Source organism: Macaca fascicularis, chromosome 6 (genome assembly GCF_037993035.2).
Source record: "Macaca fascicularis isolate 582-1 chromosome 6, T2T-MFA8v1.1".
Lineage (NCBI taxonomy): Eukaryota > Metazoa > Chordata > Mammalia > Primates > Cercopithecidae > Macaca > Macaca fascicularis.
The window spans coordinates 176,991,743-177,013,039 of record NC_088380.1 but is presented as its reverse complement, the minus strand read 5'-3'; the positions used below and the strand labels follow the sequence as shown (position 1 = coordinate 177,013,039).

At 46.0% G+C, this 21,297-nt stretch overlaps 1 long non-coding RNA gene across 3 annotated transcripts; it reads left to right on the top strand.

Annotated features, from left to right (window-relative positions):
• Positions 1 to 286: 286 nt before the first annotated feature.
• LOC102130900 (uncharacterized) lies at positions 287 to 11,247 on the top strand. Of its 3 annotated transcripts, XR_012414335.1 has the most exons (5): positions 287 to 685; positions 2,818 to 2,964; positions 5,442 to 5,532; positions 7,207 to 7,499; positions 10,559 to 11,247. It is a non-coding gene; the product is annotated as an uncharacterized lncRNA (long non-coding RNA). The 3 variants fall into 3 exon arrangements; XR_012414336.1 differs by lacking the exon at positions 10,559 to 11,247 and having other exon boundaries at positions 287 to 653; positions 7,207 to 7,885; XR_010587710.2 differs by lacking the exon at positions 10,559 to 11,247 and having other exon boundaries at positions 7,207 to 7,885.
• The last annotated feature ends 10,050 nt before the right edge of the window (positions 11,248 to 21,297 follow it).

Here is a 21,297-nt window from a genome sequence, read left to right as displayed (position 1 = left end):
GGTTTGTTTGCAAGAACACAGACACACGAGTGACCACTGACATTATGTGTTCCAACATTATATACGGGGTATATTTTGCTCAGAAACATGCCCTGTTAGTTGTTGAAACCTTTTTTGCATCCCCTGAAACAAATGACACTATGGTGTATTTTCTTTTGGGGGGCAGTAAATAAAAGTCTTTTATGTTGACAATGATAATATTATATTCTACAATCTATTTGCATTTCTCTATCCTGTGGATTTTATTGCTTAGTATAAATCCCTAGGTTGAGGTGCATTAAGCTTCACTCAGAGAGAAACAATGCATTTTATCATAGGGCCAGACAGCTACATGCACAAGATGCTACCTGCAGAGAGTGGCTTCTGCCCAGATGTGCAGGAGAGATGCACAGAGAGGAAGAAATGCATACGTGTGTGCAGGTTTTGGCATGTGCACAAGAAGCCTGGAAGGATTTTCTTTGGATCTACAGTCAAAATGGATTTCCAAGAGGAAGCGGTCTGAACACACGCCTCTTCCCTGTGCTACATTCGGTCCCATCTCCGCCAGCCAGGTTTTCAGGAAAGTGATCAGCACTGGCTTCAGCTCTGGCTAGAGCTCTTTGGCCAATGGGATGGGCAGAAAACTGGAATGAGGACAGAAAAGCACCTCAGAGGTTTGGAGAGTCGGGTCTCTCACCACCTTGCTGTAGGTTTTCCGAATACTTCTGAGTGTAGGAGCATTTTTTCTCAACAGGCAAGTCAGGAGCTGCTAAAATAAACCATGTCAGTAAGCTCGAGCCAGGGTTAGTATTTACCATTAATCGGCCACCAAGTGCTTGCTATGTGCCACGCATTGTGCTAAGCACTATCTCATTTAATATTTACAGCAGTCTTATGAGGTAGATGCTACTATTATCTCCATTTTACAGATGGGGAAACTGAGGCACAGAGTTCCACAGCTGGTAACTTGCAGAATAGGAATTCAGCCACTGGAGAGTCTGGCTGTAGTTTTTTTGTGGCAGGAGAAAATGTGCTGTCTAAATTTGCCTTGGGAAACCATGATGGTGGTTACAAAACCACTTCTACGGCTTGCCTTGACCTAGCAGGAATGAAGACATAAAGAAAGAATGAGTGCATCGTGGCTATGATGGGATGATGATGTCTGTTGTGTTGTTTGGTGTCAGTTTCTGTAACTCCTTTCTATTTCAATCAAGGCTATTATCTTTCCCTCTCTTTTAGTGAAGTTTCCTAGATGTAGAAAATGGGAGTATATTGGGTATCTCAGGGTTTTCAGCTGAACTGAAGGGTCTGATGGTAACTTTACCCCCAAATCCCTGAGAGAAAAGTAGGGAGTCTCTGCTTCAGCTCTGCTCAGAAGAGCTCCCCACACGTGGCGGTTTCTGTGTCACTAGACTGGTTAGGTTAACCAAATGGGTCTTCTAAATACCCAACTTTTAATAGAAAACTTCTGTGGCTTGGGTTATTAAAGTCATAACATGCTTATTTAATCGCATTTTAAGTCCATCTATCTTTTTTGAGTCTAAGGAAGACTCACTCGGTCAGAAGGAGTAGAAGGAAGAGGATTAATACATGATTTTCTCTTTTTCCCCTTTTTCTTTTAACTTAGCCTGAGACTTATTTGAATGCCTGTTTCATATTGAGCTTTTAAGTATAACATTTGTGAGTGAAATTGCCCCTTTTATTTTCAAGGTAATTGAATTCCATTTTTCACTTTCCATTTCCCTCTAGAAAAATCAAAACGTTTTCAGAGCTTGGCTTCTTAGTGGGTGATTTTCTAAGGTGGGAACTTCAGAATCATAAAACATTCTAGTGCGGCAAAGGCATTCAGGAACCGGATGGCCAGTCCCCTCCTCCACAGATGAACAGCCTCCACCAACCAGTCTTGGAGAACATATTGATTTCACTGTGTTTTTATTTGAAACACCAAAGGAATGCCCATGTCTTGTCCTTGGGCTAGGGCTGTGGGTTAGGGGAGCTGGATTTCTGTCCAGAATCTTGTCTTCTGTAGGGCAGCTGAGGGGCATTATTACTCAGAGGTCCCCGGAACCCTGTGCTAAATTGGTTTGGATCAGTATCCCTGAAAGTGTTGGACAAAGGAGAGTCGATTTTAACTGACACCTGGACACGACTTTAAATAACACTGTATCACAGAGTGACACAATGATTGTCTTTCCAACTCCTTTTCGGTCTTTCCGATTGTATCAGGGACAAAGTCTCAGTCTGGTGCTGTTGTGTCGAACTACCTTCTCATCTCTGTTTTTTAAAGACAGACAGATCAAGCCTTACTCTTAGGGCTTTAGAAGGTAATAGTTTCCGATTTGGATTTCATCACATTGTTTTATTTCTTTTTTAACATTTTTATGACAACTTTTGCTTTATAGTAGTTTTAAAGGTAGGATAAAATTTTGATTTGAAAACAAGCTGGTTTGAGATTTTTTTCACTTTTACATAAAAGACCCACCTTCACAGCATATGAGCCTCTAAAGTTGGGGAAGCAGTGGCTTAGGTGGTCAGGCAGGAAATTCAAGGAGGTTGGTTTCTGCCAAAGTCAGAGATGATTGCCACTTACCGGAAGGCTGTGTTGGAACAGAGTGGGCACAGGTATTGGGAGCAGAGCTGATTTCCAATCCTCCCGCTGCCCTCACTGACCGTGTGTGTCCTGACCTTCTTGAGCTTTGGTTTTCTCACCTGTGGAACGGGTTTCATGAGTAGTTGGAAGAGAGCAAATGAGCTTCATTTTCTACAACAGGGTGGGTGGTGTGATTGATATTCATCCCAAAGCTGCAGGCTCCCCACTTCTGTTTTTTTTATTGCCAGGGCTCCAAGTTTGCTTCTGGATGGAAGGGAAGACGGACTAGAGCTGATAGCCCCTGCACCCTGGTGAAGAAATGCACCCTGAGGCCAGAAAATAGTATAAACCCATCTGGCTGCAACATCCCAGCAGCTTGAAGAGCAAAGTCACGTGTGAGTTTTGTGCACGGGCAGCCTTTCCTCTTCTCAGGCTGCAAATCTTTGGCAATCGGAGGCAGGCTCTGAATTAAGCTTAATTAAAATTCACTCTTAATTAGGGCCATTACTTAAAATCAATTCTACATAATAAAGCTGTGTAATCATAATTAAGCCCCAGAAATGGGATTAGGAAGCACAGAATGCAAAAGCCAAACCTGGGTGAGCCTGGTGCTGGCAGGGGCAATGGCAGAGGCTTCTCGAATTAACCGAATTTTTAAATAGCCAAGGCCCCATGCGTGCTCTGATGAGAACCTCGGTGGCAGGCAGCACAGTGAGCTAATCAGAAAAAGGATTTGAGATGAATAGGCCCCGAGAGGCAAAGCTCCATGGTGTGGTGTTACGGGCAAGAGGAAGGAGCGGCATAAAACGGAGGGGATCAGATGAGTCTCCTCTCCAGGCCCCGTTTCCCCAGCTGGGAAATCAGGGTGGAGGGCAGCTGTTTCCCAAGCAAGGATGTCTCTAATGACTGTCTGCAAACTCAGGACCCCTGATGTGGGGCTCTCTTGAGGGAATTTCATGGCAGCAAAGTCAGGATCGATGCCATCTGCTTGTAGCTTGAGAGGGGTCCTGTGGAGATGAGTTTTGTAATTGTTGGCATCATTGCAGTTACGGTTGTCTATTTTTTAACTAATGAAGTGGGGGTGTGAAGTAATATTTGACAGTCTCTTACTTCCACACTAATAAGCACATAACAATTAGGAGCTTGGTTTTGGAATGAGCCAATCAATTTCGAATTTTGGATGTGCCAATTATTGGCCAAGTGGTCTAGGGCAACATTTACTTCACTTTTCAGTTTATTCCACTGTTGTATGAGAATTATAATAATAGTAGATACCTTGAAGGTTGTTCTGAGAATCATGCATATGTGTATAGCACAGTGCCTGGCAAATAACAACTAATTTTATATTGTTTCAATATATTTACAGTGTTAATTATATTTACATTTTGAATTTACTGTGCATCAAGCACTGTTCTGTTTTATATGTATGAGCTAATTCTATTTTCACAATCACTCTGAATAAGCATTATTATTTTCTCTGATTTCTAGATAAGGAATCTGAGGCTCAGAGAGGTTAAGTAGCTTGCTGAAGGGCACACAGAAAGTAACTAGCAAATAATAAGAGCCACATAAATAATAGTTATTATTATAAGGATACTATCTGTCTATCTGTATGTGCTCAGAAGCACAGTGAAATCCCAGGGGAGGTCACTTACCTGTACTCATCCCCCAGAACCCAAGCCTGTGCTTCTAACACTGCCAGAATAAGGCCAGGCATTTGAGTTCAGAGCTAAAGCGCCTGCCAGGTGCAGATTCCAGAGCTGTGGAATTGGAACCAGGAGGGAAAGCCAGAAAGAGCTCCTCCTCGTATCTGTTTTTCTTTAATTATTTTATTTTATTTTATTTTATTCTATTTTATTTTATTTTATTTTACTTTATTTTATTTTATTTTAGAGATGGAGTCTCTCTATGTTGCCCAGGCTGAACTCAAGCTCCTGGGCTCAAAGGATCCTCCTGCTTCTGTCTCCTGAGAAGCTGGGATTGCAGGCGTGGGCTGCCATGCCCAGCTCCGTATCTGTTTTTTGATTTAGTGTTTTAGTTCAGGGGGTGCCTCGCACCTCTCACGCCGCGTATGTGAGTGCTAACTGTGTGCCTGATGCTGAGTTGGTCCAGACATACACTATCTTATTTAGTTTTTACTACAGCCCCGCAAGTCAGGAAGTATCACTCCCATTTTGCAGATAAGGAAACTGTGGCTCAGAAAAACAAAGCTCGTTGACAAAAGTGAAATATATCATTTGACCCCAAATTGGCACTGAGCTGGAAATTGAGTTTTCAATCCATTTCATCAAACACTATGCAGTTCCAGGAAAGCTGCTCAGGGTGGGGTGCCTCCCAGACTCTGCCTCTGCTCACAGCCAAGTCAGCTCGGCTCAGCAGGAAGAATTTTTTTGTTTTTTTTTCAGATGGAGTCTTGCTGTTATTATCCAGGCTGGAGTGCAATGGCACAATCTCGGCTCACTGCAACCACCTCCTCCAGGGTTCAAGCGATTCTCCTGCCTCAGCCTCCTGAGTAGCTGGGATTACAGGAGCGCACCACCACGCTCAGCTAATTTTCTGTATTTTCAGTAGAGACAGGGTTTCACCATGTTGGCCAGGCTGGTTTTGAACTCCTGACCTCAGGTGATCCACCCGTCTCCGCCTCCCAAAGTGCTGGGATTACAGGCATGACCTGTCGTGTCCAGCCAGGACCTCTCTACAACTAGATTTAGAACCAAATATACCTTGGTGCTGGGGATGTCCTGCAGTTCACATTTCCCAGATAGCTTCAGGCCTATGCAGTGATTCCCTCAGTGGTATCCATTCTGCTCACATTCCTCCAGTGTGGAGGACAGCACCACTTACTAAGCTAAATTCTCATTTCCTTTGACAGAGTAGAGCCAAAGAGAAATTTGCCCTGGGCCTGATATTCATGAAGGCTTTCCAATTCAGACTCGATATCATTGCCAAGTCAGTGTGTTTGGGTGAGTATATGTTGAAAGCATTAAATTGTTAAATGCAAGAGTTTCAATTGTATCATGATTTTTGCAAATCTGTATTAGAATTTCCTCATTTATTAATGTGTCGGGAACATTAATTGAAAAAGAAAATAGGTTGGGGTCTGGTCCATTGTCCATGCCTAGGGGCCCTGAGAGTTAGCAAAGACATTCCTCATTGAGCTCAGATTGGTACATTTGTGACATTTCTGCTCCCTGGCAAGGGTCCAGAGAGGACTGGCTCAGGGAAAGCATCTTGTGCTGCTGCCACCCTTGACTCAACTGTGTGGGAATGGAGGGAAGTCTTGCTCTGATAAGGAAGGATACACCATTACTGCCCAGTGCCAACCTGATGCAGCCAAGGGCCCTCCTGTGGTTAAGAGGAGGGTAAATGGTGAACCGTAGCGGACTTGGTGGCCATTTCCGGTTTCCTTGGATCCTAGATGGTCGGCCCTGTAAGCAAATGGTGACCACTTCCTTGTGCCTGCACCAGGCACCCCGCTACACAACTCCAGGGGCACCACTCCCATGGTATTTTATGTCAATGCCTCCCTGTGGGGTTGCGCTACATGGAACCCCTGAGGCAAATCCCAGCTCCAGAGAGTTGAACCCCACATGGAAGTGCTGGGCTCCCGGTGCCCATAGACCTTGACTCCTGACCAGAGCAGGCTGCCGGCCCTCTTTCTGCATAACCTCTTTGTCCTTCAGCATGAGAGTATTTGCCTCTATTTACACTAAATAAAGCCAGCTCCACTTGCTGGTTCCTGTATTTTGGGCAAGCTGAGCTGGAGGCCCCTGAAGCCAGTCCAAGCAGGCAGCACAGGCAGCCGTGTGTCCTGGTGGTGGTCATGCGGATGACTCTCCAGGCCAGGTCCTCCTCCAACAACGTTTACTAAACACCTTATCTCCCTGAAAACACGTGAGGTAATGTTTATGAAACATCACCCTGTCCTTTCCACCAGGCAGTGGGGGAGCCAGGGGGGCACTCCCTCACCTTCCTCGCTTCCCTCTGCCCTCTTCTGCTCCCCTCATTTGAGTGAAAAAGCACGCTGGGTCTTCCCTCACTGCAGGCCTGAGCAGAGAGCAGCACCCTCACGGGCCTTTCCAGGCCTTTCCATCCACTCCATGTCTCCACTTTCCAGGACACATTCACCGCCCCCTGGGAGTGTTGTCGGCCTCATTTTACACAGGAGGAGACAGGCCGAGAGCAGCAGAGCCTCTTGGCCAAAGTTACAAAGTGGGTTGGTGGTGAGCTGGGGACCCACACTCCTACCTTCTAAAGCCCCCTCTGAAATGCTGTATTTGTGATAACTACTCATTTAAACATTCCTGATTTTTCTACAGATGGATGACTGGGTGGATCAATAGCTAGTTACATACATAAATCGAAAAAAGATAGCTGAACAAATGAATAGGTGGATAGAGATGATTGTGCGAGTGGATAGAGAGGTGACTGCAGACTCTTCTGGAAGAAAACAGGAGAAACTGTGGGCAACAGCTGCCTCTAGGAAGGGAATAAGGCATCTAAGGAAGAGAGAGAGAGATGACTTTTTTCTTTTTTGCTCTCTCTAAACTGTTGGAATGTTTTTTATGTGCATAAATTAGTTTTTAAAAGTCTCTTTTTCTATTTTTTGCCCTCTATTTCTGTGTGTCTACCTACAGGAGAAATCAGAAGCCAACACACTAGAAAAGTTGCAGGAGATTCCTAGGAGAACCCACAAAGTCAGTTCCTTGCCGGAAACCTGTTCATCCTCCAGATGAATCCAGTGCATTGGATGGGCTCAGATGCACAGGTGACGCAGGCAGACCCCCTACTGAAAAGAACAACAGGGGAAGGCAGATGAAACTCAGATTGTGGAGTCCGAGAGCCATGTGGGCCCACTCCAGTTACCTCTACCCCTGGTCCGTGACCAGAGAATCCTTCAGCAGCAACAGCAGGGATGTTTATTTCACTGGTATGTATAAAGCGACAGATTGAAAACAATTTGCATGCCCAACAAGTTGGAACTGGATAAATGATTTTTGGTTCAGTCACACAGTGGAATATCATGCGGCCATTACGAATAAATAAAAAATCCTATACTTTCCATATTCAACTTTAAACTGAAAATAACTCAACAAACACCTTCATAATTAGGCTCCCTGAGATTGGAACATGAAGTGAAGTCCACGTGTGTCAGAATGTTAACAACACCTAACTCTTGGTTGTGATATTCTGAGTAACTTGTATTATTTTTCAGTATTTTTCCCCATTCCTAACGTACAAATGTACTATTTTTACTGTAAAAAATACACATTTGTGAAGAGCAATAACATAAATCTCTGCACAGGCAGATTGGAAGGACATCAGACAAAATGATACCTTTTGGTAGTGAAATTATAAATCACTTTTTTCTTCATTACAGTTTCTGAATGTTCTGCATTTGATATGTTTACCTTTATAAAGGGTCAATCATATGTAAGACGATTTTTTAAAAGACAAGTAGACAGGGAAAGAGAGGTCTGCTGTTGCAAAACCAAAGCTGGGGGCTCTCCAAAGCCCACTTATGTCAGTCAATTGATATTTCATGAACCTCTAGAATGTACAAATCACTTTCCACTGGGATTGGGGGGATGAGAAATACAGAGATGAAGGAGATGCAAACACTTTAATCAAAGAAATCACAGTCCAGTTGGGAAGAGAAGGTTCTGCATTATATAAGTAGCAAGGTCTTATCTGAGAGGTTAGTCTGTCAAGAGTAATAGCAATAATTACACAACAATATGTCAGAGTGGCTGGGAGCTCCAGCTTCAAAGCTACCTCGCCTGGGGGGAAACTCATTTCCATTTCTTAACCATATTGGGCCTGAGCCTCAGTTACCCACCTCTTCTGTAAATGTAAACTACCTCTTGGGGTCGTTGTGAGGATTAAATGAAGCTTGAGCCTAAAGGGGTTGAGCTAGGTGCTTTGCAAATAGTCCAACCTCAGCATGAGGCACGTTATCGTCGTTATGGCTGTGGTGTTTGTGGTCACCTGTCTGCAAGTCGCGCTTTCACAGATATGCCAGAGCTGGGATTGGAAACCACATTAATCTAATTCCAAAGCCAATGATTCTACCACAACCAGACACTGCATTTACTCTCTCTGCCTAACTGAAATTTGTTCTAAACCTCACCCTAAGGTCTTGCCAGAAAGAAAAGCTAAATTTTCATTAAAAGATGAAAGGAGAAATGAATCTGTTCCAAAGGACACGAGAAGAAGAAGAAAATATCCCTTCTTGTAGGATTTTGCAACTTTGTCCAAACTTCTGCAGTGTGTAAAAGCAAAAAATCCTATGCTTTCCATGGTCAACGTTAGATTTAAAACAACCAAAAAGCGCCTTCGCAATTAGGCTTCCTCAGATTGGAACGTGAAGTCAAGCCAGTATGTACCTCTTACTGCAGATTTCTGCACTGGGAATGTGACAGGATTTGCCTCCTTACACAGAGGGTGCTGGTTCTTCCTGGCTGGAGGGTAGAAGGTCATGAACAGAGGACAAAGCGCAGGGAAGCGGCAGCATGTGGGGAAGAGCCCCAAGGATCTCAGTATGAAAACCAAGAGGTGTGAGCCAACTGCCCAGGGTTTGGGCTAAAAGTCTGGGGAAACTGATTCACAACCAGTGGAGGCCCAAACAGAGGGAAAATTCTGTTTACGGACTTCCATATCATTCAGAAATGTTACCTCCTTGAAAAGAGTTAATATATTTTTTCTTTTTTAAAAATTTCAATAGATTATGGGGGACAGGTGGTGTTTGGTTCCATGAATAAGTTCTTCAGTGGTGATTTCTGAGACTTTGGTGCACCCATCACCTGAGCAGTGTACACTCTACCCATTGTGTAGTGTTTTATCTTTCATTCCCCTCCCACTTAGAATCATGGTCTCCAATTCCACCCAGGGTTGCTGCAAAGGCCATTATTTCATTCCCTTTTGTGGCTGAGATGTATTCCATGGTGTATATATATATATATATGCCACAATTTCTTTACCCACTCATTGATTGATGGGTATGCCGGCTCGTTCCACACTTTTCCAATTGCGAATTGTGCTGCTCTAAACATCCATGTGCAAGTATCTTTTTCGTATGATCATGCATTTTCCTCTGAGTGGATACCCAGTAGTGGGATTGCTGGATCAAATGAGAGTTCTACTTTTAGTTCTTTAAGGAATCTCCACACTGTTTTCCATAGTGGTTGTACTAGTTTACATTCCCACCAGCAGTGTAAAAGTGTTTCTCCCTGTCCCTTTGGTCATCTGTCTTTTTAAAGGATCAACCTAAACTCAACCATAACCCATCCCATACCACCTCATCCTGCCTCAAGCTAGGAAATAGGAGTACAGAGAAGAAAACAGTGCAGATAAGAGTGCTAGAAGGTTGTGTGTTTGAACAAGAAGGAACACAGTTAAATGGATCAGGTTGCAAGTACAGCACCTGAGGCAGGTATGAGGTAGTAGCTAATGGGGTGAGGCAGAAAGAAAAGGCTTCCAAAAAAGCAGATACTTGAGTTGGGTCTTCAAGGCCATAGTCAGTGGTTTCCCAGTGGATCTGAGAAAGGAAGGTGAATTTAGGGAGAGGAAAGAACCCGCAGAGAGGCATGAGAATGCACATTGTGCATTCAGCGAGCTTGGTGGGTGGCAACACCTGGATCTCAAGTGTGTGTAGAGGAGACTTGGCACAATAAGGCCACTAGGCAGGTGGGATGGCCCCCAGAGGGTCTTGGCTGAGTAGCTGAGGGACATGCTGTAAGGGTAAGGGCCAGGGGAAGAGATGAACTCTGACTGGCTCCCTGGCAGTGGGTCCTCTGTGTGGTCAGCAGTTCATGGGTCACAGAGAATAACAGGCCCGTATCTCCATATTGCCCAACATGTTATTGTGTTATCACGTCTTCAGTTTGGAGAGAAGAATTAAATTCGTCTAAGTTTATCACTTACCAGATGACTTTGGATAAGCACATATTCAGAACCTCAGATAATTCATCCATTCATTTGCTCATTCAGAACAGTTCTTGTGCATCACTTTATATTCAGTGCTGCTGAAATTTCTTTGGGGGCTACACAAGTCACTGAGGCTCGGTTTTCATCTCAGGAACCTTATAGCCAGAACAAGGGAGAGGTGAGTACTAACTCCATGGTGTTGTCCCAACGACTTCGCTACTCGTTTCCCTTACCACCACCCCTTCAAACACTTCAGTGGACTTTCATCTCTCAAGAAAAATGCAGACTTTCATCTGGGCCTAAGAATCTCTATATGCACTACCCCTGCTCACCTCCGGGGAAGCATCCCCTTCCATCCCCACTCCCCTCCTTCTACTCCATCCTCATTGCCCCTTCTTTCAATGGTTCTGACAGGATCCCCTTCAGCCACAGGCCCTTAGCAAATGCTGTTCCCATGGCCCAAGTCATCTTCCCTGGTTCATGCCTGCTTCAGGTTCAAGTTACCCCTCGGGAGAATGTTCCTGATCAATCTGAATTGACCAAGTCCTTATTACACTCTCAAACTCCATGAGATGTCCTTCATAGCTCTCATCCCAGTTATAATTAGTTTGCATTTATTTACACAATGGCTGTATTAATATCTGTATTCTCCACCAGAATGAGAGCTTCATGAGAGTCAGGACTGTGTGTTTTCTCAAAATCAGCTTTATTGTGGTCTAATTTATGTATAATAAACACACCCATGTTAGATGTACCAATCAATGAATTTTTAGAAACTTATTAAAAATGTCTATGTTTGTGTAACCACCACCACCACCACACTCAAATACTGAACATTTCCATCACCTGAAGAGGCTCCGTGGTGCCTCTTCTCAGTCTGTCCCCACCCTCAGACAGCCATGGATCTGCTTTCTGTTCTTATAGACTGGGTTTGTCTTTTCTGCCGCGTTGTATGAATGGAATCATATGGTAGGCATTCTTTTGTGCCTGGCTTCTACCACTCGACATGGGGTTTTGAGCGTCATCTGTGCAGTGTGTATCAGTAGTCTGCTCCTATTTATTGCTGAATGATACTATTTTCTGAGTGGCTCAAAGGGGTTACCTCTGTCTCTTAAGGCAAGCCATCAGCTTCCTGAGGGCAGCGGCCACATGTCTTGATAGTCTGACACTGGTTATGAGTCTGACACATAACTGACTTTGGAGGTGGCATACTCCATCTTATCTGACCCAGGGTGTGGGAGTGACTGTGTCCCCACACTCAACAATCACCATGACACACACAGCAGCCCTTCCCTCCAAACCCCACAAGTTAAACCTCTGGGCCCAGCAAACCCAAGCACGTCTGCTTCTGTTCAGAGTCGTACTGATGCTTCCAATAGCCACAGGCAGAAGTTCTGGATTGGCCACGGTGATGAGGGGGCAAGGCTAGGTGATCATGGAGGAGTCCCTCTAGCACTATGAACTTTGATTTCCTTCTTTGTCAAATGGAGACACCGATATCTACCTCACAGGATCATTAAGGGGGCCCGTGTGTGTGAAGGTGCTGTGCAGAGCAGGAAATACAATGTGGTACATTGATGGTCAACTTCATCACTTAATTTCACCCCGTCTTGACTTAACTGCCTGTGCTACCCTTTCTCTCCTGGACCTTCAGTTTCTGTTCCTGTCAGGTGAGGGGTTGAACTAGAGTTCTCTATGCTGCCTTCCATCTTGGACTCTCTTGGATTCTAAGTTGTGGGGCAAGAGAGAAGGGGCCTGTCTGGTTTTCCAGCATTGGAAAAATTGGGGTGATTTTTTCGAGAACAACTGACTGCTCTGAAAATTCTCTTCATGGATAAAGAAAGTCAGCCCCTAGTTTCCAGATCAAGCCAGTGTTTTGCATCCATAGGCTTAAATCTGTAGCTATTTCTAAGCCCATTAGGGACAATAACAGAGCTCCTTATTTCCGGGTGTGCTGACTGGTGCGACGAAGCATGTCCTTTGCTGGGAACTGGAGCGTTAATGGGGATAAATGTGTCCCAAGTCACTGGCGGAACAGGAACAGCATTTCATTTTGGAAGCCAGTAGTTAAGTTAAAACCACCTCTATGTGGGCCTATTCAACAGAAGATCCCTGCGTATCTACTGTGTGTTAGATGCCTTATATATATTGTCATTCCCAAAAGCTCTATGATAGGAACATTGGGCCACATTTCAAGATGGAGAAATGGGCTCACTGGGGCATGCCTTTGCACATTCCCTCAGTTAGTAAATAGCCAACTTGGGGCCAGAATGCCAGGCCCCTTTCCACTGTAATAGGCCCTGGACTAGACAAAGAGGCTGTAAAAATAATTCAGAGACACTTGAGTTCTTTGTGGCCAGGAAGAAAAAGCAACAGTTTAATATTTACTAAAGAGAAATCCAAGAATGTCAGGACATCCATAACTTAACCATCTAATTTAACTTCCTCATTTTACTGGAGAGCAGATGGAGGTCTAGAGGGGTGATCTGATCTGCCCAGGTGACAGGCGGCTGGCCGCAAAGCCAGAGCTGTTACCCAGAGCTCCTGACTCCCAGGTTAGAGCTTTTCACTGCTGCAGCACCCAACTCCAGGGACAGACTGAGGCACTGTTGCCAGAACAAGGAAATGGAGAAGGAGGAACAAGGCTAATTCCAAGTCATCTGCCTCCGTATTCAGAGTTCAGAGTAAAGAACAGTTCTGGGAACCCGTCAGTGGAGACCTTTCCATAACCACACTTTTAAAATAGCAAAACCCCATGTTCTTTTCCTGTGACCTCCTGCAGACTCAAGGACAATTTCAGAACGACCATTTAGTGAGATTCTGGTTCCTTACTCCCGACCCTTGGACATCTCATTTATTAAGACCTTAAGAGATCCTCACTCACTAAGGCCCAAGTACTTCTGAGCAGAAATCCCCATTTTGGAATTTTCCCATTTTTATTCCCAGTGGTACCAAGGACTTCATTTACTATTTTGCCCCAAACACCCTTTGTTTTGAAAGGGTAATTATTAAGTTGTCTGTATTCATCAGTCACAAATTATTTTTCCCCATTTTATCTTAAGGACAAATGGAAGCTTTGGATCAGTGTGAGATGGTCAGGGAATTGATGGTTCTAATGATAGCTGCCCTTGACTGAGCCCCAACCACCTGTCAAGTGTTCTGCTGAGAAAGCATGTGACTGGGCTTAGCTCATTTGACCTTCCCAACAACCCTTGGAGGTTATACCATTATCCTCATTCCACAAAGGTAGGGACCAGTGTTCAGAGAAGGCCATCTCAATAGGAAGTTGCAGGGCTGGGGCATCTGAGTCACTGAGCTATACTATACAATTTTCTCAGTCTCTGCAACTTGTTGAGGTCAAAAGAGCACTTGTAGACACATTTGGAACCTAGGGTCCTTGACTTCCTCCAAGCATCCTGAAAGAGTGGGCCTCCTCCGAGAGGTTGAGGGGGCTGAGAAGCTATAGAGGGTGAAGGTAAGATTCAGGTGGATCTCAGCCATCCTGGGAGCACTTGGTCAGGGCCCACTGGACCCCTTAACATTGTGCACAGTGACTGTTCACTAAACCAGGACCCAAGCATCCCACAGTGGGAAGGGTGGCTTGCACGACACATGAGGCAATATGATAGATGGGTTTGCATGCCAGGCAGACCCCCATCTGGTCTGAAACTCAGATTCTTTTACTGAAGAGCTATGTGATTTTGGGCAAGGGTTTTCATCTCTTCAAGTCTTGGCTTTCTCACCTGTCCAGTGGGGCCAGTACAACCGACCTCAGTGTTACTTCACAGGATTCAATGAACGCCAACATTGTCCGATGCTTGGAAGACAGTAAGTGCATAATAATTGGGAGCTGCCATCCTTGCTACTTTCCAGGTGGTGCTCCAAGAGCCCCCTCGACTCCATACCTGAAATATTCTATGTCTGCCTCACCCAGAGTCTGTATTGCACTGAGACTAAGCTGTGACTTTAGGCATCTCTTGCACCAGCGTCCAGGGCCAGAGCGGCCTTCTGGGCATCACTGTTCCCCACTTCACAATCTGGCTAATAGCTTGCTTCCTCGTGCAAAGACTTGGGGCTCTGCCATCCAGGACAGTGGTGCTGGAGAGTGACCTGGAGACGGTGACAAGCAAATCAGTTGAAGGCAACAGAGAATGGAGAAAAGATGGAAGAGAAGTATGGGAGAGAGATGGGAGAGAGATGCGGGAAGTAATCTGAACTCCAGGAGACAGGACACTATGGTCGGTGAAGGACAGGGTCTGGTGTCCCACAGACCTGGGCTGAAAACCTGGCTGTCCTCTGCATTAGTGTGTCACTCCGGACAAGTCACCAGCTCTCTTTGAGTTTCAGTGTTCTCATGTGCAAAATGAGGACACTAATAGTTCCTTCTTCAGAAGTTTGTTTTTTGAGAGGATTTAATGAGATAATATATGCAAAGCACAGTGCCTGGCTCACAGGAAGTGTTCAATGTGACAGCCATGATCATCACAGTGATGATTATCTCGTACTAGTCAAGTGATCAGCCAGTTTTCTCAAAGGCTGTGTGGGGGCGGTATCATCATGGTTCCCATTTTACAGATAGGGAGGTCAAGGGGAGGGGCAGAGCCACTCGAATAGATAGATCTTTTTGCTTGCACACACTGCCACCCAGGTGGGCTCTAGCTGGGCTCTGGGTGCTTGTTGGCCAGAGGTGCCATGTGCAGGAGCAAAGCCATTCCCAGCCTTTTGACCCTCTTCCCTCTGGGACTGTCCCACGCTGAGAAGAAAAGTTGCAGGAGCTGACCTCAAGGGGGCAGCATGAGCTCTGGAAACCCCAGGCTGGCTGCCGGGACTGGGCGGAGCCGGCTGCAGGCGGGGAAGCAGGTGCATCCAAAGGCGATCCAGGGAGCCTGGGGAGGGGCTGGCCTGCTGGGTCCCAGGCTGCCTGTGCTGGGAGCTGAGGCCAGGGCTCGGCTTTGAAAGAGAAGGAACTAGAGGGACACTGAATTAGGATGCTTGGCCCCCTCCCTTGCAACCCCCTCTCCCCACTATTTCTGTTCAGCGAATAGAGGCTGAACATGGCCAGGCAACACGGGGGATTGAGTGGGACGCGTTTCCAGACCTTCAGGGAGTGGGGGAGCCCAGTGCAGCCTGGGGAGTGGCGGGGCGCGGTGTCATGCCAGATGGAATCTGGCTGAAAGAGTATTTCCCAAGCCACTAAGGGCGACGCAGAGCCCAGGACATTTCTTAGGCCTATGCTTGGACCCCTCTGGCCTCTGCTCACCTTGAGGCCCACTGGGTGCCCTATTTCTAGGCCCTTCCCAAGTCCCTGAGTCAGAATTTCTGTCTTTTTGGCCAGCAGTTCAGAGGATTTCTGTACAGGCTCCCATCTAATAACTGTGCTGGTGACAAAAAAAAAAAAAAAAAAAAAAACCAATAAAAAGGCCATGAGGGAATATCGGGACTGTATATTGGTTACTCCTTGCTAGGCCCTGAGTTAAGTGCTCCACAGATATTGCTTTCTGCATTTTCCCCTTCACAATACTCCTGCACCTGCTTCTTATGACGATGGACTGCACTGGCTCAGAGAGGTGAAGTAACATGTACAAGGGCACACAGCTGCTAGACCTGAGGCAGATCACAACCCAGGGCCGTCTGGTTCTAAAGCCTGGGAGTTTCACTCCCAAGTAAATGGGTGCGGAACTGGAGAGGGCAGCAAGGCTGGCACCTGGCCCACGGTCTAGGAAAGAAACTGGGATACCCCCGGCCTTCAAGAGCGGTGCCTGTCATGGACCCTGCCCCTTGCATCCTGGCACTTGTTGAACACTGAAACACGTAAAACTTAAAAAACAAAACAAAACTGGTAAGACAGGAGAACTAAGCCTTCTGTTTTCTCCTCCACCCTGGCCTCTTCCAGAGATGGCTCAGTCCCCATGGTCAGACCAGAGTCCACATGGCTGTTGTACCTTGAACACTTTGGCAGGAAAGGGGCTGGGAGTGGGAGGAGAAGGGCTGGGTTTGGGGATCCCTGGTAATTCTGTTTTCTCCTCCACCCTGGCCTCTTCCAGAGATGGCTCAGTCCCCCTGGTCAGACCAGAGTCCACATGGCTGTTGTACCTTGAACACTTTGGCAGGAAAGGGGCTGGGAGTGGGAGGAGAAGGGCTGGGTTTGGGGATCCCTGGTAATTCTGTCTTTAGACTCCTTCAGCTTATCAGATGCCGGGCCTTCCAATTCTGCTTGCCTTTGCCCTTGGATTTTCAACCATAGTTTCCTTATTTGTAAAACGGGTCTCCTGCTTCTGGCTACAAGGGCAGTTTGCAAGGACTCTGTGAAATCATGTGGGAGAAAGGAGCTCCAGGTACCCGAATGTACAGTATGAACATCAGTAATTACTTGGGACAACTGCTGAGTGCTTCTGGCTTTCAGAAATTGTGATCAGTTCAGTGGGATTCTCTGCACTGTCTCTGGATCCTGCTAGTCAAATTAGGCTCAAATAGGCTATTTGAATGATCCCTGTGTGTGCTCTCTCTATCTCTCCCCCATTGTGTCTCCCCATCCCATTCCATCTCTAATCTGTCTCACTTCTTCACTATTCAAATTAGTTATTTGAATGACTAGAAGCCAGAAGTTTCTTCGCAGGCCCCACGGCCCAGAACTCATTGAATTTTCAATCAATAGAGGCCCCTCCGTCAGGCCTCTATTGATTGAGAGAGGGACCTCTATTGATTGAGAAAAGCCAAAGTTCTCACCACCTTCTGTCCAGTGTTTTTACCACCTAAGATTTCAGCTGGTTCATGCACCTTGTCTACAGGCATCAGTGTGTTCCCCAGTTTGCAAAGAGAGGAGAGAAGGAAAGAAGACTTATGAGCGCCCCTCAGAGTTCCAGACAAGCAAATTCCTTCATTGGTTAAAGGTGCCATTTAGCCAGAATACTGATGGATTAGTAACAGGGAGAAAAAAAGACAGCACCATTAATAACACTGACCATTCCTGAGCAGGGGTGGCCCTGCAACGCCATCTACTTGCCCTGACACCAGACACCTCTCATTTTTGAAATTGTGCCGGTCTTCCCACACAAGATATCATCAGCATATGGCTCAACCCACAGCAGCGACTGTGAGACGGCGATGGCTCTTCAGCTCCACGGAGTCAGGCTGAACTCTCAGAATCCCCCAGTTTGGGCAAATGCTTTCCTCTCTCTGAGCCTACATTTCCACTGTACCCATATAATGGGCACTTCCCATCCCTGTTCCCTAAATTTCAAGGTTAAGGGGAGGATTTGATGAGATGAGATAATCCTTAGAGGCAGGGTGCTTGGCACTTAGTCGACGTGTGCTCCTCCATCCTCCTGACAAACCTCCAGGCTCCCTAGAATGTTGTTGCATTGTAGGCAACAAGTCTCTGACTCCTCAAATAAGGGTACAAGTGGTACTGACATTTTGGCTTGAAATGGCACTTCGGGGACTCTAACCAGAGAAAAATGAAAGCTTGTAAGAATGCATATGCACGTCGATGATAATTGCTGCATTGATTGTATTTGTCAAAAGGGAACTGGAAAATCTCCCCAAGACGAATGTGTCTCAATAAGGGAGAGTCTGAATAAACTGAATACACTATGGCACTCTACTCTATCGGACTAAGCAGCTATGAAAAATAATGAGGTTTTTAAAATTGGTCTGGAGAGATGGGCATGATGCATTCAGTGAAAAAGCATACAAAGAAATATATATATATACTTATAGTATGATCTTTTAAGAAAAAGCAAACCACGTTTTGTCCCCTCCTCTCCTATGTGTGGACATACATCTTTCCATGACCCTAAAGAGAAGTACGGAGTGATTCACACCAAGTGTCAACCTTGCTTATCTCTGAGTGGGTACAAAAGGAAGAGACAAATGGGAGAAATGAGGTTTAAGAGTCTATTGAGGGCCGGGCGCGGTGGCTCAAGCCTGTAATCCCAGCACTTTGGGAGGCTGAGACGGGCAGATCACGAGGTCAGGAGATCAAGACCATCCTGGCTAACACGGTAAAACCCCGTCTCTACTAAAAAATACAAAAAACTAGCCGGGCGAAGTGGCGGGCGCCTGTGGTCCCAGCGACTCGGGAGGCTGAGGCAGGAGAATGGCGTAAACCTGGGAGGCGGAGCTTGCAGTGAGCTGAGATCCGGCCACTGCACTCCAGCCTGGGCGACAGAGCCAGACTCAGTCTCAAAAAAAAAAAAAAAAAAAAAAAAAAGAGTCTATTGAGGCTGGGCGTGGTGGCTTACGCCTGTAATCCCAGCACTTTGGGAGGCCAAGGTGGGTGGATCACGAGGTCAGGAGATCGAGACCATCCTGGCTAACACAGTGAAACCCCGTCTCTACTAAAAACACAAAAAATTAGCCTGGTGTGGTGGCGGGCGCCTGTAGTCCCAGCTATTTGGGAGGCTGAGGCAGGAGAATGGCATGAACCTGGGAGGCAGAGCTTGCAGGGAGCAGAGATCATGCCACTGCACTCCCGTCTGGGCAACAGAGCAAGACTCTGTCTCAAAAAAAAAAAAAAAGAGTCTATTCAATGTATTTTTTGTCTTTGAATTGTTCACTTTTTTCTAAACACATGCATCTTTTTTTTTTGTAATGAAATGAAGTTGTTAGAAGGCCACTGCACAAACAAGTCCTCAGTGAATGAAATGAGTAAATGAATGAAATCTGATAATCCTACCATTTGCAATTCACTCTTTTGAGACAGGAGGTGTTTTCCAGTTCCAGATTCTCTACCAGTATGCAAATACCCCTGAGTGGAGCTGATAAAGCCGAAATTGTCACTGATCACTAATCTGGGCTTGTCAGCCTCGGGCCAAGATCAAAATAAGAGTGCGTGTGTGTGTGTGTGTGTGTGTGTGTGTGTGTGTGTGTGTGTGTTTGCGGGGAGGAAGAGAGAAAAGTATCAAGTTAGACATCTCTGTGTGCCTGGCAACATGCTGGATGTCTTCACACACACCAGTGCACTGAATACAAAAGCAGTCCTGCAGGAATTCAATTCACTTCTTTTTAAGAACAAGGCCACTAGGGCTTAAAGAGTTTATGATCATCTTGCCTAAGGTTCCATAGCCAAAAGCTGAGCTGGATGCACATGTAGGCCATGAACATCAAGACAAAGTAGAAAGCTTCCAAAGTCTCCTTATATAAGCAGACTTCTGTTTAGAAAACACTCATGATCGTCATTAACATAGTGATGACGGCTCATATCCGTTGAGTCTTAGCTTTGCTCCTTGCTGTCCCTTTGCTGAGTACTTCAAATGATTTTTTTCAATTAATCCTCACGAGGACACAAGGATGAGAACCATTATTATTCCCATTTTATAAATGAGGAAATTGAGGCACAAGAGGATAAGTAATTTGAGGAAAGAAACAAACTCAGAAAGTGAAGAGAAGGATTTTGAACCCACACAGTCTTAACTGTACTACCTGCCCTTTCAACCCCCAGGAGGACAGAGCTGTTCGTTACAACAGCCCTGACCCTGGAACTGAGGTCTTGGAACTCTGGTCCAGGGCTCTTTGCAGTACACCAGACCTATGTCAGTCCCCAGGCCTTGCTCAGAAACAACAGAGTCCTGAAGAGAGAGAGGCCGAGAGACTCACTCTGTGTCCTCGAGTTTGCCCTGACCGACTTTACGGAGCTTCCAGGAGTAACTCTGGTCCTCTCTGGGTCGTCACAGGGCATTTTGGTTTCACGTTTTCCTGGGCTTGCTGCTGCTTATTCCTCATAAGTCCAGTCACTGTGCAGCTCAGGCGGGATGCTGCATGCCTCCAGGGTGGCTGGACAACCTCTTTCAGGGCTTTGTTAAGAAGGCCGTCCTCATCTAAGACAGCGGGTGCCAGAATCCAGCCATTTCCTTCCCAACAGAATGATTTTTGTCATTTCTATCAATCAACTGAAACATTATTTATTTACTATTTTAATTTAAACTGAAGAAACCCTCAAACTTTATTTCTAAGAGGAAATCTCCATCACCGGTTATAAGTGGACAACCAGCACGGCTTGCCATAAATAGAAGGCTACTGTAAAATGAAGATGATAGAAACAGAACCAAGCCACTCAATTATAGCTGGGCATTGTGGCTTGCAGAAGCGCTAAGACTTAGCAGGCCTGCCTTCTGCTTGTTAAAATGAGAGAGCAAGTGTTGCAGAGGTATTGAGACATCCTAGCAGCTCTCAAGACTTTTCAGCTTGATACTACCTGAAGAACTGAGAAAGAACTAGAGACACCTCCCTCTGCCTAGGGCTGGTAGTTCTGACCTAGACACAATGGGAAGCACTGCCTTGGACATCTTCCTCCTCCCTGATGCTCGGGTGTTATCTACGCAGCTCTTGCAACCCCTTGAAGGTCTTCTATGGTCATTGGCCTCTTGGGAAATGCTCTTGGCCAGAGGACTTGTCTTGCCCAGTGATGGCCAGCTCAGCCCTCCTGTGTCTCAGACCAGCCCAGGCCCTCAGCCAGCTCCTGGAGCAACTTTGAGAATGTTCCAAAGAAAGGGTCTATAAGGGACCACGTGCGGTGGCTCACGCCTGTAATCCCAGCACTTTGGGGCGCTGAGGTGGGCAGATCACCTGAGGCCACGAGTCTGAGACCAGCCTGGCCAACATGGTGAAACCCCATCTCTACTAAAAATACAAAAAAAAAAAATATTAGCCGGGTGTGATGGTGGGCACCTCTGTAATCCAAGCTACTTGGTAGGCTGACGTGGGAGAATCGCTTGAACCTGGGAGGTGGAGGCTGCAGTGAGCCAAGATTGTGCCATTGCACTCCAGCCTTGGCAATAAGAGCAAAACTCCAAAAAAAAAAA